This window comes from Cupressus sempervirens, chromosome 2, assembly GCF_028749045.1.
Source record: "Cupressus sempervirens isolate cs-2001-9-10 chromosome 2, ASM2874904v1, whole genome shotgun sequence".
In the NCBI taxonomy this organism is placed as follows: Eukaryota; Viridiplantae; Streptophyta; class Pinopsida; order Cupressales; family Cupressaceae; genus Cupressus; species Cupressus sempervirens.
In genome coordinates, this window is record NC_143119.1 from 12,791,376 (window position 1) to 12,804,331 (window position 12,956).

Sequence of the window (12,956 nt, forward strand, 5' to 3'; positions counted from 1 at the left end):
GCAAGCATAAAAGAAGACAAGGGTTCTATGTCTACTAAATAAGATGGTCAAGAAATGCATTCTATACAACAAGAAGAACATGTTAATGTATCAAGACGTCACTATGAAAATTTCAAAACTCTAGAGAGAGTATTTAATAATCTTGATTTTATTGAGATTGTGAAAGAGACATCAGATGTTTCTCAAGAAAGTATAAAACATACAATTGAAGATGTAGTGTTACATGATAGCCTTCACATAGTTGTCACTCCAACTTGGTGTTTGCAGGCCTCAAATGATGACTTCATCTTTGGAGAAGACCTTCCTTTTCATTCACCACTAATCTTTACAAATGAGGAATCTATTGGTGAAGTCAATTCATTTGAATCTATTGCACAATCTTCTACCATTATCACTAATGAAGAAATAACCTCAAATCTAAACACCTACATTGATAGAAGTTTTGCAAAGACTTCTTCCATTCAAAATGACAAATCAAATCAAGTTTGAACATTGCCTTGAAGGAGCCAACAACTTCATAGCATGGAAATTAAGAATCGTGGTGATATTCGATGAACACAAAGTAGATTCATATGTGAAAGTTAAAAGGTCAAAACCTATGGATGAGCCTGAAAAATCCCAAAGGATTGAAAACAACAAGAAAGCTATGAAATTGATAGTGGATTTTGTAAGAGGCCACATAGTACCTATTCTGGAGAAATAGACAACTGCATACCTTATGTTATAATCTCTAGAGAGAACCTTTGAGATAAATAATATAGGCAGCTCACTTGCACTCAAAATAGTTGAATAACATAAGTATCAATAAATGAGAATATGTGGCTTCCTACTTCATGAGAGTAATAGAATTGAGGGATTAACTATCAAACATAGGGCATGAGATAGAGAGGAAATACTTATCCTTTATAGCTCTAAGTGGGTTATTAAACTCATGGGAATCATTCAAGTAAGACATAAGTGAGAGGTAAAAACTCCCAAAGTTAGGTTGCCTACGATCTAACTGCTTACAAGAAGCAAGGAAATTACCAAAAGGAATCAAACAAAAATCCACAAACGAAGGCCTTGATGTTTTGAACGCCAAACATAAAAAGAAAGGAAACAAGAGATGCTTCACAAGTCCAATGTTTTAGATGTGATGAATATGGACATTGTGCTGCCAAATGCCTTGACAAACTTGAGAAATAAGAATCTTACGCTAAAGTCAGGAAATCAAACATAGAAGAATATCCTGAGAAGTTTCTATTCTATTCTACACTATTAAATCCTGTATCAAACAAAGCCAATACTTGAATGATCGATATTGGGTCTTCTAGATAGATCACCTTTATCTGAGAACATGTAGATAATATGGTTGAAGAAATTGAAGAAGAGGTAACCATCAACGATGAATTTTCACATCTTGTAGAAGGCGTGGAAAACCGTAACATCAAATTAGATTATGGCATCACTATCCAACTACAAGATGTATTGTTTGTACCAATAATTAAAAGAAACCTAGTATCTAAATCTACCCTAGAACATAATGGACATAGAGTCACTTTCATGAATAGAAAAGTCTTGGCATGGCTAGAGAATGCTACTAAGGCTAAAACAATAGGTGTAAGATGTTGATACTTATACAAGCTCTACATTGAGTCAAAACAAGTGCTCATCTGTGAAACTCATGACTCCAATGAAATCTGGCATAGAATATTAGGTCATATACATTTTCGAGCTCTAACATTAACGGAAAAAATAGTAATGAGATTTCCCAAACTAAATGCAATACATAATGGAACATGTAAGGGTTATGCATTAAGGAAGAACATTGAAGTATCTTTTCAAAATAGTCTAAGAAAAATTAAAAATGTATTGGAACTAGTCCGTTCAGATTTATGTGGACCCATGTCAACTCCATCAATGAGAGGATCTCTATACTATATAATTTATGTGTATGACTTCTCTAGAAAGACCTGTATCTACTTCCTCAGATGCAAAGATTTGGAAGAGATCCTTAAGAAGTTCAAAGAATTCAAGGCCCTAATAGAAAACTCCTCTAGAAAGAAAGTTAAAACCCTGAGAACTAATAATAAGAAAGAATTCACTTCCAAAATCTTTCAAGAATTCTATATTAACATGGGAATTAAGAGGGAGTTCATTGTACACTATAATCCTCAACAAAATAGGGTAGCTGAGAGGAAAAACAAGATCATTGTGCAAGCAACAAAATCAATGATGTATGGCCAAAATCTTGACACTTTGTTTGGGCAGAAGCATCAAGAACAAGTGTCCACATACAAAATAGATATCCTCACTCACATCTTGATAATAAGACACTAGAGGAGGCCTTTACGACGATAAAACTTGATAGGCCTAAATGGGACTATTGAAGAGTAAGTCTATCTAGAACAAGTCGATAGATTTTTGACTTGCAATGTAGCATCCCATGTGTGGAAATTGAAGAAGGTCTTGTATGGGCTTAAACAAACTCCTAGAGCTTGAAATGAGAGAATTGACAAATACCTTATAGGAATATAGGTTTCTCAAAAAATGAAGTCGATCCAAATCTCCACTTTAAAGTTATTAAAGCTAACATGTTCATATTAATTCTATACATTGATAGCCTGTTGATCACAGGAGAAGTCACCTAATTGTTGACGTAGGGAGGGATGAAGAACTAGAGCCAAAGGCATACCCAGCTATCCAAACCACCATGCAAGAGTTAACTCAATGGAAACACAACACAGAGAACATCAACCAAAGGAGGGAGAAGAGCGAACACTTTTATTGATCCATCAAATAATCAACATACATGCCCAATTGTAACGCCTTCTGGGTTACGGCCATATACAAAATACAAAATACATTCAAATCCTCAATCCAGCTTCAAATTCGGATTTCCAGACACATGCTCCCAACTTTCCACATCCTCTAAGTTCTGCCAACAACTCAATCCTAGACCTCCTTAAATACTTGTGCGGCCACAGGTCAGCCTATCACAAAATTAAACCTCACATTAAATGCATGCACAGCCATAAGTCGAATCACATCAAATATTAACTACCAATAACAATATTAAATATGCACAAGGTCGACCCAAACTAGAACCAGACACAGAAAACTCGATCAAAGAAGGACCAAGACATATATTGGCACTCGGCACCAACAAGAACACTCGACACCACTAGTAACACTTGGCACCAACAGATTCACTCAGCACATGAAGGAACACTCGGTCAACACTAGATTGCTATAGTAACTCAGCATCCATTAGAGCTACAGTAACTCGGTCTTCACTAGAGCTACAGTACTCGGCATCCACTGAACATCATGGGAGCAACAGAAGATTTGAAGCCACTAGTACTCGGCTCCAACATGTAGAATGAACAAAGATGAGCAGGATAACAAGGCAACCCAGGATGCTCTTGCATCAATTGCTCAATGCTAGAAGGATTTGGCCTTAGAATTTGATATGAAAGATATATGTCTACTACACTATTTTTTTGGGATTGGAAGGCTAGCAAAAACCTTATGGTGTCTTGTTAAATCAAGGAAAATATACTATAGGCATTCTGAAAAGGTTTGGAATGTTGAATTGTAGGCCTATGTCCACACCCATGGAAGCAAGCATACATAAGTTGAAGGAAGCAATAGTTGAATCCAAATTTGCAAATCCTACTCTATATAGACAAATCATTGGATCTCTAATGTACTTGGTTAACACATGACCTGACATTTGTTATGCAGTGAATGTATAGAGTTATGTGTGAACCACGTGAAATACATCTTGTTGTTGCTATACACATTTTGAGGTACCTACAGGGTACTATTGGATATGGACTAAAATATAAGAATTTTGACCTAGAATTACATGGATACTTAGATTCAAATTGGTTCAAAAGTGTGATTGATCATAAGAGCACATCTAGATGTTGTTTTAGTTTGGCATCAGCCATGATCTCTTCGATAAGCAAGAAGCAATCTTCTCTAGCACAAAGTTCTATTGAAGCTGAATATATTGCAAGTGCCTTGGGAGCTAGAGAAGCAACATGCATTTGAAAATTGATCATGGGACTATTTGTAAAGTCCTTCAAACCTACTACTATTCATTGTGACAATCAATATTACAATAAGAAATAACTTATATTATTAGTTAATGGTTATCTATTGTAATCTATTGCAAATATTAGAATGTTTCTATCCATTAACTATTAATAGAAGCTATCTATTATTGTAATAATCAAAGTTGCATTAAGCTCTTAGTTAATCCTATTTTCTACAATCAATCCACACATATAGAAATCCCTTATCACGACTTGAGGGATATGGTTGAAAGGAGAGAAATTTGATTGGATAGTATGTGTACAAATGATCAAACAATAGTTATCCTCACCAAGCCTCTCTCCAAAGTTAAGGTGGAGCACCTCAGAAAGAAACTTGGTATGATTGAAATGTAAATTAATTGAGACCTAATCTCAAATGTGTAAACTCTTTTGTCGTATGTGTGACTTTATGACTTTACAGACCTCACTTTTGTATATTACTAAAACGTCCTCCTGATAATGTACACTTGTATTTAACATTTTAAGGTGATAACTTTACAAAGTCTACTATCATGCTAACTTGATCGTTAAGTCTCTAAGGCAAATTGATTGATATCATGCTTACTTGATATCCATTACAGATCAATTTTTTATTAATGAGAAAATCATGGTGGACATTGTAAAATATTGTTCGCGGACATGCCATGACATGTTATGGTAAAAATCATGTGGTATAATATTAGTGCATATACCATAACCAAGATATACGAGTATCATGATGACTTGATAAATTGTAATACTTCTTGATATCACGTGCTAGGTGACATCTAAATCCTTTCATGCCTGGTTGGCTTCCCTAGATAAGAGGGAGTGTTAAAATTGGTAGCGTCAGTTCAGATTAGAGAATGTTAAATCTAATGAACATATTAGATTTAACATCATTGATTCTTCAAAAACGTTATGACGGAAAGCATTTCCCAAGGTATGAAACCCATCTTTTAACACTTGATTTGGATCATACATTAACCTTTATAATTGATTGATCTACATTAGTTTTCCAAACTTCTTATTAATGATCGACACTAATGACAAGTTAGAGTGAACAGCATGTCTCCTCCCTAATCAATAGTCATGACCACTCTTTTTCAAGGCTTGTATATATGGGACATAATTGTAAGAGATAGATGATAAGAAAAATACAATCGTTTTATATCTGCATTAAATATCGGAGACAAAAATGACTTTAATCCAAAATAAACTCCTTAAATCTAAATATCAAATTTATTACTATGCTTGACTGAACTTGCAAAGAAGGGTGACAAAATCAGTATTCAATAAGATAACTGCAATCTTTATTAAGTTTACCAGTACTTTTACAATTTAAGAAAAGATACATCGATTCATCTACAAAAAAATCACATTTTTCTATATACAAGATACTAAACAAAGATAAATATTTTTGTAAAATTGTGCTAGTGAATAATAGAAAAAAGAAAAGAGAGTTAGTAAAGAGTGAATGTTGCACATGGAGAATACAAGAAAAGAAACGTGAATTGAAAAGGTTGAAAAGTTCTTAAAAGAATAAAAAGGATATATTCAAAGTACCCATATGAGAATGAAACATGTGTGAGTGGAGTGAAAAGGATGGAATATATATATATATATATAAAGCATGAGATAGAACAGGATTTATGCACATCTTGAAAAGGAGATTTTTATGGCAATATAGATATGGAAGAGTATACGCAAATGCAAAGAAGATTTATGCAAAAATATAAAGAAGAGAATAGAGTCGTAATTTAATTGTCCACCATCAGTTGAGCAACATTGATAAGGTGGAGAATCAGTTTGTGTACAATGGGAGTAGGTGCTTCCAATAGGTCAGAGTCTACAAAGTATGGGAGTTGGAGTTTCCAATGAGTAGGTGCTCACAAACATAGGGGTTGGAGCCTCTAACAAGTCATAGCTTACAAATCTTTGTAAAAGAACAAGTTTGTATATAAAGCAATAATTTGTTGTGGTTTTCTCCCACATTGGATTTCCATGTAACCGCTTGAAGGTAGAACTTGTAATCAAACATGGGAAAAATGAAAGAAAATAAGAGAAATGGAAATAAAAAGAAGAATACTAATAACAATGCAGAGTTGATATTCAACAATGAATTTCTTTGAAAGAGGAACTAACTCTCTATGCAGTGATGATTGTATCGACAATATAAAATCAAACACATGTGATAATATGTAGGTGAATGTATCTTCTAATAAAGCAACACTAGGAAAACACATGGCAATGGAAAGTGATGATCTGAGATGAAGAGGCCTACAATGAGGAAAAGGATGTTGATATCATGGAAAATTATTATGCTTATAAACAAAATAGAAACCTTAAGAAGAAGAATGTGAAACTGAAAGTACGAATTCAAGAAATATATGAATCCCAAAAGGAATCAAGCAAAGTAATTGAAACATTGAAAGAACAACCAGAAGAAGCTAAATGGGTCTAGAATGAGATGATGATGAATCTAAATGCAAAGAAGCAGATTATGCAAGATTAGACAAAGAATTCACCATGTTGACAATTGACTTAGAGAAAACCACTGTCAAACTGAATACTAGTCTTGAGTTTGAAACGAGTTCAAATATTTTGACTGATACCATTGGTAGCCAAAGGCAAGCTCCCTGCGGGATAGGAGTAGGTTATGAAAGAGATTCTAAGCATCATCATAATGCATTCAAAGCCTTCATCAAAGAAGGGACTAGTGTGGCAGATTCATCTAAGAAAGAGGAAGAACTTGAAAGATATTTTTAAGTGTTGATAAATCCTATCAGAAATGAATAGAAAGAGGATCAAAAGTCAGCCACGTCTTCAATGAATAAGAATGACAGAACAAAAAGGTATTTTTCTTCTAGATGAGAGATACGTATATGCTTTGACATAACTTCTATGGACATTGTTATTCATGCAATTACTTTGCCCATAGAGTGAGATAATGCAGAATACAAAATGAAAGCTTTCATGAATGAACAAAGAAAAATTAGGACGGACACTTGGCGTGGTACAACCGATTTGGGAACATGAAATCATATGACGGGTACAAGAGCAGTAATACAAAGATTAAAAAAAAAGAACTTATTCTTTTATTGAGAAAGAAGCGTCGCAAAGACAAAGAATAAAATGAATTATTCTGGAATTGAAGAAAGGATAATCATAAGGGATGAACTAGAAAATTTTGGAGAGAGATTGAAAGGACGAGATTTAGAACTTGGTGTCAATGGGGGAGTGAGACTGAAAGGATGAGAATTAGAAGATTTGAAATTGCCATCAATGACAAAGGGGGAGATTGATGGAAGAATTGTCATTTGATGTCCAAAAGCTCCACAAGCAGGAACAAGATTGTAAGCATAGCCATCATTAATGTCAAGGGAACAAACCAGGATGAAGTTCACAAGTAAAATTTTATGACTAAATTAGAACATGAACTGATGGATTAATGGAGCTGTAAAATTCAATGTCATATCATGTATACTCATAAGACTACGAATGACTATGTTATTTTGAAAGACAACTAATAAAGATTCAGTATTATCATTGCAATGAATAGCAATGGTTTTCTAATTAGAAGAAAAGAATCAACTTATATGAAGAAACAAATTGCAAAAGACCAGATAAAATTGCTTAGTCTTTTAAACAGAGACATGGAAGACACAAAAGGCGTGGTACAACTATGACTAAAGGATGATAATATGTGGATATGGAATTATAAAATATGCAATTAATTGTGAAAACATATATCAGAGTTAGCAGCGTATAACATGGTTTGGTGAAGTTTAAGTACAGAATATCTACAACGGTACAGTAATATGATCAAGTATAGAATATACATCTGATCAAAGACATACATATGCAACGATAACATGATACAGAAGAAGAGTATTACTACCTGTTGTCACATAAAACAATGCCATAAATATATCAGCGGTAGTCAAAAAATGAGGCAGCAGTGACAATAAATGGAGATAGGTCTTCAGCAACAAATATATCAGAGTTAGCTGTGTATAACATGATTTGGTGAAGTTTAAGTACAAAATATCTACAGCAGTACAGTAATATGATCAAGTACAGAATATACATCAGATCAAAGACATACATAAGTAATGATAACATGATACAGAATAAGAGTATTACTACCAGTGGTCACATACAGTAATAGCATAAATATATCAGCATTGGTCAACAAATGAGGTAGTAGTGACAAAAGACGATAGAGATTCTAAAAGGTAGCTAATACAAAAATAGAATTTGGGAGTTGAGCCAGTTCATGGTGGAAGAGCAACAATGTGTATAATGGCAATGATGATGTCTTCCAACATGAAATGATTGAAAGACTTAGAACATTGGTATTGACTTATTTAATAAACATTTGACTCCTACTCAAAAGAGATTATGGAATATGAGAATTTGTTTTATCTATCCAGATCAAAAATGTCAGCATGTGGAGATTATCGGGAACACCAACATAACATGTCAGCCTTCAAAGAGAAACCATCAGACCCCACACATGAACAAATGAACAAACTACCGTTCAGGGATGAGTCATGACAAACACTGCAGAACTGAAAATGATAATGACAATAAGTGCCTCGACGATGATTAATTTTAAAAGCCCCAATAAAAATAAAGATTTGGGTTTAAAATGATGGCCATAAATATTAAAATGTTGAAAAGATAGATATTTAGGATGATACATAAGACCATGATAATGGAGAATAAAAAATTCAGATAAAGTTTATCCATGCTATAATATGAAAAAGAATGCGGGGGAAACTCTTAGCAGCATTAAAATAGTGATTAAAAAAACAAATCAAAGAAGCCTATCACCATTGTGTGTTTGATAAATGTGAAGGACAAGAAAACAATGGGTTTATGGCTAAGTTTCCGATTCGGGTTCGGGGATGGGTTCGGGTTCGGGGTTCGGTTCGTGGATTCGGGCAATTTTTTATTTCCCCATTTGGGTTCGCGGGTGGGTTCGTGCATGTATATATATATATATATATATATAAACACACACACACAAGAGAAACATGCATAGTTGCAAAACAAAGTCATTTCACAATATGAACAATTGTTGCTTGATCATTGATCAATGCCAAATGCCAAAGGATTTCGGGTCCCTTCAAAACCTGTTTTTACCTGAATCTAAAAGCATTAAATACTCGCTCATTAATATATCTTCATGATTGTAAAGAAAATTATACATTGAATTACTAAATTGCAAAACATAGACTAGTCCATCAAATAATACATTGAATTACTAAATTGCAAAAGAAAGACTAGTTCATCAAATAATAAAGATTGAAACATGATGATAGATGACAAGTTTTTAGTAGTTTATCAATAATCATAGTATCAAATGCCCTTCAAGGGTCAAATGGATCATCACAAATGAGGGATCAATGGCTTCATGCCCAACTGCAACTATATCTAGATCTTCATCATTGGAACCCAAACTGGTTCCACTAGTCCCATATGCTGCTATATCGTCATCCTCCTCCTTGACGTAAGGGATTAGATGAGTGAAATGTTTTTTATTAAGTTCCTTTGAGAGTTGCATAAGAAAACAATTAAAAAAAAACTCTTTAATGTTGTTTTAGCCTTGGATTCGTTGTGAGTTCATCCGGGTTCGCTTCAGCAAGGACCCGAACGAATCCACAGTCAAAACTAAGGACCCTGCTCGGATCCGAACCAAACCCAGGGATGAATCCGGACCCGTACGGACCCGAACCCGAATCCGAGCAGCAGGGGATGAATCCGGCAACTAAGGTTTATGACAGCATTAAGGCCTTCTCTCTGAAACAATTGAAAGAATAAGACACTGCAAAAAGAGAAATATGACACATCATTTTTTTGAATAACCTCTACGATTCAAGGGCAATAATTATAAATTTTGATTACGAAATATGATTCTAGTTAAAATAAAAATATGTAATATTTAACAAAAGATACATCCCATTCATATATGAAAAGTCACATCTCTATATACAATATATAAGACAAAGATATAGAAGAGTGTAGAAGATGCAAAAAGATTTATGCAAAAATATTAAGAGAATATAGACGTGATTTAATTGTTCATCATCAGTTGAGTAAGCAAAATTGATAAGGTGGAGAATTAGCTTGTGTGCAGTGTGTTGGTGCTCAAGAAAATAATGGCGAGAGTTCGAGCTTTTGGTGAGTAGGTGCTCATAAACATTGGGGTTGGAGCCTCGACTAGGTCATAGCCCACAAATCTTATTTTATATATAAAGCAATTATTTGTCGTGGTTTTCTCCCACTTTGGGTTTCACGTAAACATTGTATGATTGTGTTCATGCACATATTTATTTATTCCAAGTTATTGTTTGCATAGAATTTTTAAATTGGCAAAGTTGTTATTATATTGATTCATCCTCGCCCCTCCCCCCCCTAGCCTTCCCTTCTCAGTATAATCATGTGCTCTTTAATGCTTGTATTTAGTAGTGTCTAGCTTTCATAATTACTGACATAACTAGAACTAGACCCTAAGCATGAAGAGTTCATCCTGATGATCCTTCCAAAAATCTTTCAAGAAAATGTGATTGGCAGCTGTAATGCTAAATTCTTGACCGGCATCCTCTCAGCCCGTGCCACATTGAGAGCTCTAGATGTTTGACATTACACCTCCCAAAAATGAGATTTTTGAGGATGTCATTGTTGCAACACCTCTAATTGATATACACAATGTAGAAGCATAGACCAAGCACGTAAACTACGTATATAATGGCTAAGAGAAATATGATCACATGGAGCTATCAAGAGTGTGGGATATGCACAAAACAAATTTTTTGGAAAGAGTTTTTGAAAATCAGCAGGCAAATGCACTTTGCAGCTGCAAACAACTTTCTTTGTCAGTGTCTTCCCAACCTCAAAGCAATATTTTCTCATGGAATGCAATGATTCCAAGGTTTGTAGATAATGGAATTCGTGAACAGGCCTTGGAGTCTCTCAAGAAAATAAAAGAAAGTTGGTAGAATTTGTTAAAAGGCCTTGGAGTCTCTCAAGAAAATAAAAGAAAGTTGGTGTAGAGCCAAATTTCACACCATACCATCCTCCTTCCAGCCATAGCCAAAAAGGAATCTTAGAAAAGTATAGCCCCCCCAATCATGCCTTCATTGCTCCTCTTTCTTCCTCAACACAAAGCTTAAACTCTCTATTTTGATGGGTCATCTGATATTTAAGCGGCTACACCTTAATTTTATTTGCTACATATCTTCAATATTGGATCACCTAAGACATGTTGCCTCCTGTATACCTGCCCTCCTTTCTTCATAATTGCAACTCATATCCTAATGCAATATATTCAGACAACTTGGACATTGACTGCTGGGATGTGACATCATTCTCTTGATAATCTATAAATTTGCCCTCATCCATCATTTTCAGACACCCATTTCCAATATAATATGTTTTTGCTAATTTAATCATCCAAAGAATGCTAATATTATGTTGGCAATGCTGCTAGCACCCACATTTCATTGCAACCCAAAGCACATCCACATTCAATGCTCAAATGGAGATTTGAGTGAGTTAGAATTAAGGTTTAAGATTTGGATTTATATACTTTTTATTCCTTTGTTCTATCTTTGCTTATAGATTTTTTGATGTATCCAACATGAAACCTTAAATGACTTCTTGAGCCATTTGTTATAGTGGCTTTCTTGGCTACAATTACACAGAAAAGGTGAGTTGCAAATGGACCAAGTTTTATTGCTCAATACTGGAATCATAGTTGCAGCCTTCCAAAGTGTTAACAAGTCCCTATTCTATTACTGTGAATTGATGCTTGGGAAACTGTATCAGCAAGAAGCCAAGATTTGATTCTTAACTATGATCCATGTCAAAACAAGTACAAAATCATGTCAAAATACATCTTACTATAGGGGGACACATAGGAGTCCAAGAACGTCCCGGGACATCAGCAAGTCCCCAAGCACACAAGATGTGTAGCGTTGCGCGGGTGGCAGCAGGGGTACTTTAGTACTCAAAGTGTTGGTCCTAAGGAGGTTTTATTACACCAAAGTAACCAAACTTAATCTTCTTTATTGTTTTCTCACAAAACCCAGCATCGTTACACGAGATATTAGAATGAAACAGATCTTTACTAACGTGAGTTAAACAAACCAGATGAGTAAATACTAAAACTAGTAATATTCAAATTAAGGTGGATCTTGTAACTCTGGGAAGCTAAGAAGGAATTACCTATTCATCCTAAAACTGTATAACACCTTTCGGGGGATTAAGAGTATCCAAAATGGTCCTAATATGTGTGCATGTACTAAAGACCTTTGTGGGATAGTTTCTCCTCTAACTCAGTGTCACTATAGTCATATTGAAATAGCTCTCTGTAATTGTATGCTATCATCTCTAAATTGATACAGCTTTCTAAATAGTACAGCCTCACCCATTGTACCTTTTCTCAGCGTCATCTTTGACAGTCTCAATTCCTTTTTAAGTAACAAAATTATATTAATAGAAATCCAATTAAAATTGAGCTTATTTGCAATAGCTTCTATAGCAGCCTTGGCCCCAATTCCAATCATAACATTTGTATCAAATAAAGTTCTTTAAGCTTCTCATGACCTTCTGAAATGGCTTCACATATTACAATGGGTTCCATCATCCTTGAGTTTATAACTCTATTGTCTCTTGCATAAAACTCGGTCAACAAATTCTTTATAGAAAATCATTCTATTAAAGTTGGAGCTGCTTTTGAAGTCAAAGTTTCCTCCAACATTAAAAAACCTTAAAGATGGAGTCGTATCCTTAAAGATGGATTTTCCCTTTGGTGTCCTTTTGTTTGGTCTGGTTGTGTTGCTACCTATTATTTTAATGTTCTCTAAAGTCTTTGTACAAATTTTT

The 12,956-nt window shown here is 34.5% G+C and overlaps 2 pseudogenes across 1 annotated transcript in view; one reads left to right on the forward strand and one right to left on the reverse strand.

Moving 5' to 3' along the window:
* LOC149570837 (protein LAZ1 pseudogene) overlaps nucleotides 1–12,956 on the forward strand; it is a 231,769-nt pseudogene that overhangs the window by 207,119 nt on the left and 11,694 nt on the right.
* LOC149570839 (RAN GTPase-activating protein 2-like) overlaps nucleotides 9,307–12,956 on the reverse strand; it is a 40,062-nt pseudogene continuing 36,412 nt past the window's right edge. Inside the window, exon 2 of the transcript XR_016359723.1 lies at nucleotides 9,307–9,894. The product of XR_016359723.1 is annotated as an RAN GTPase-activating protein 2-like (transcript). The remainder of the gene's footprint in view (nucleotides 9,895–12,956) is intronic.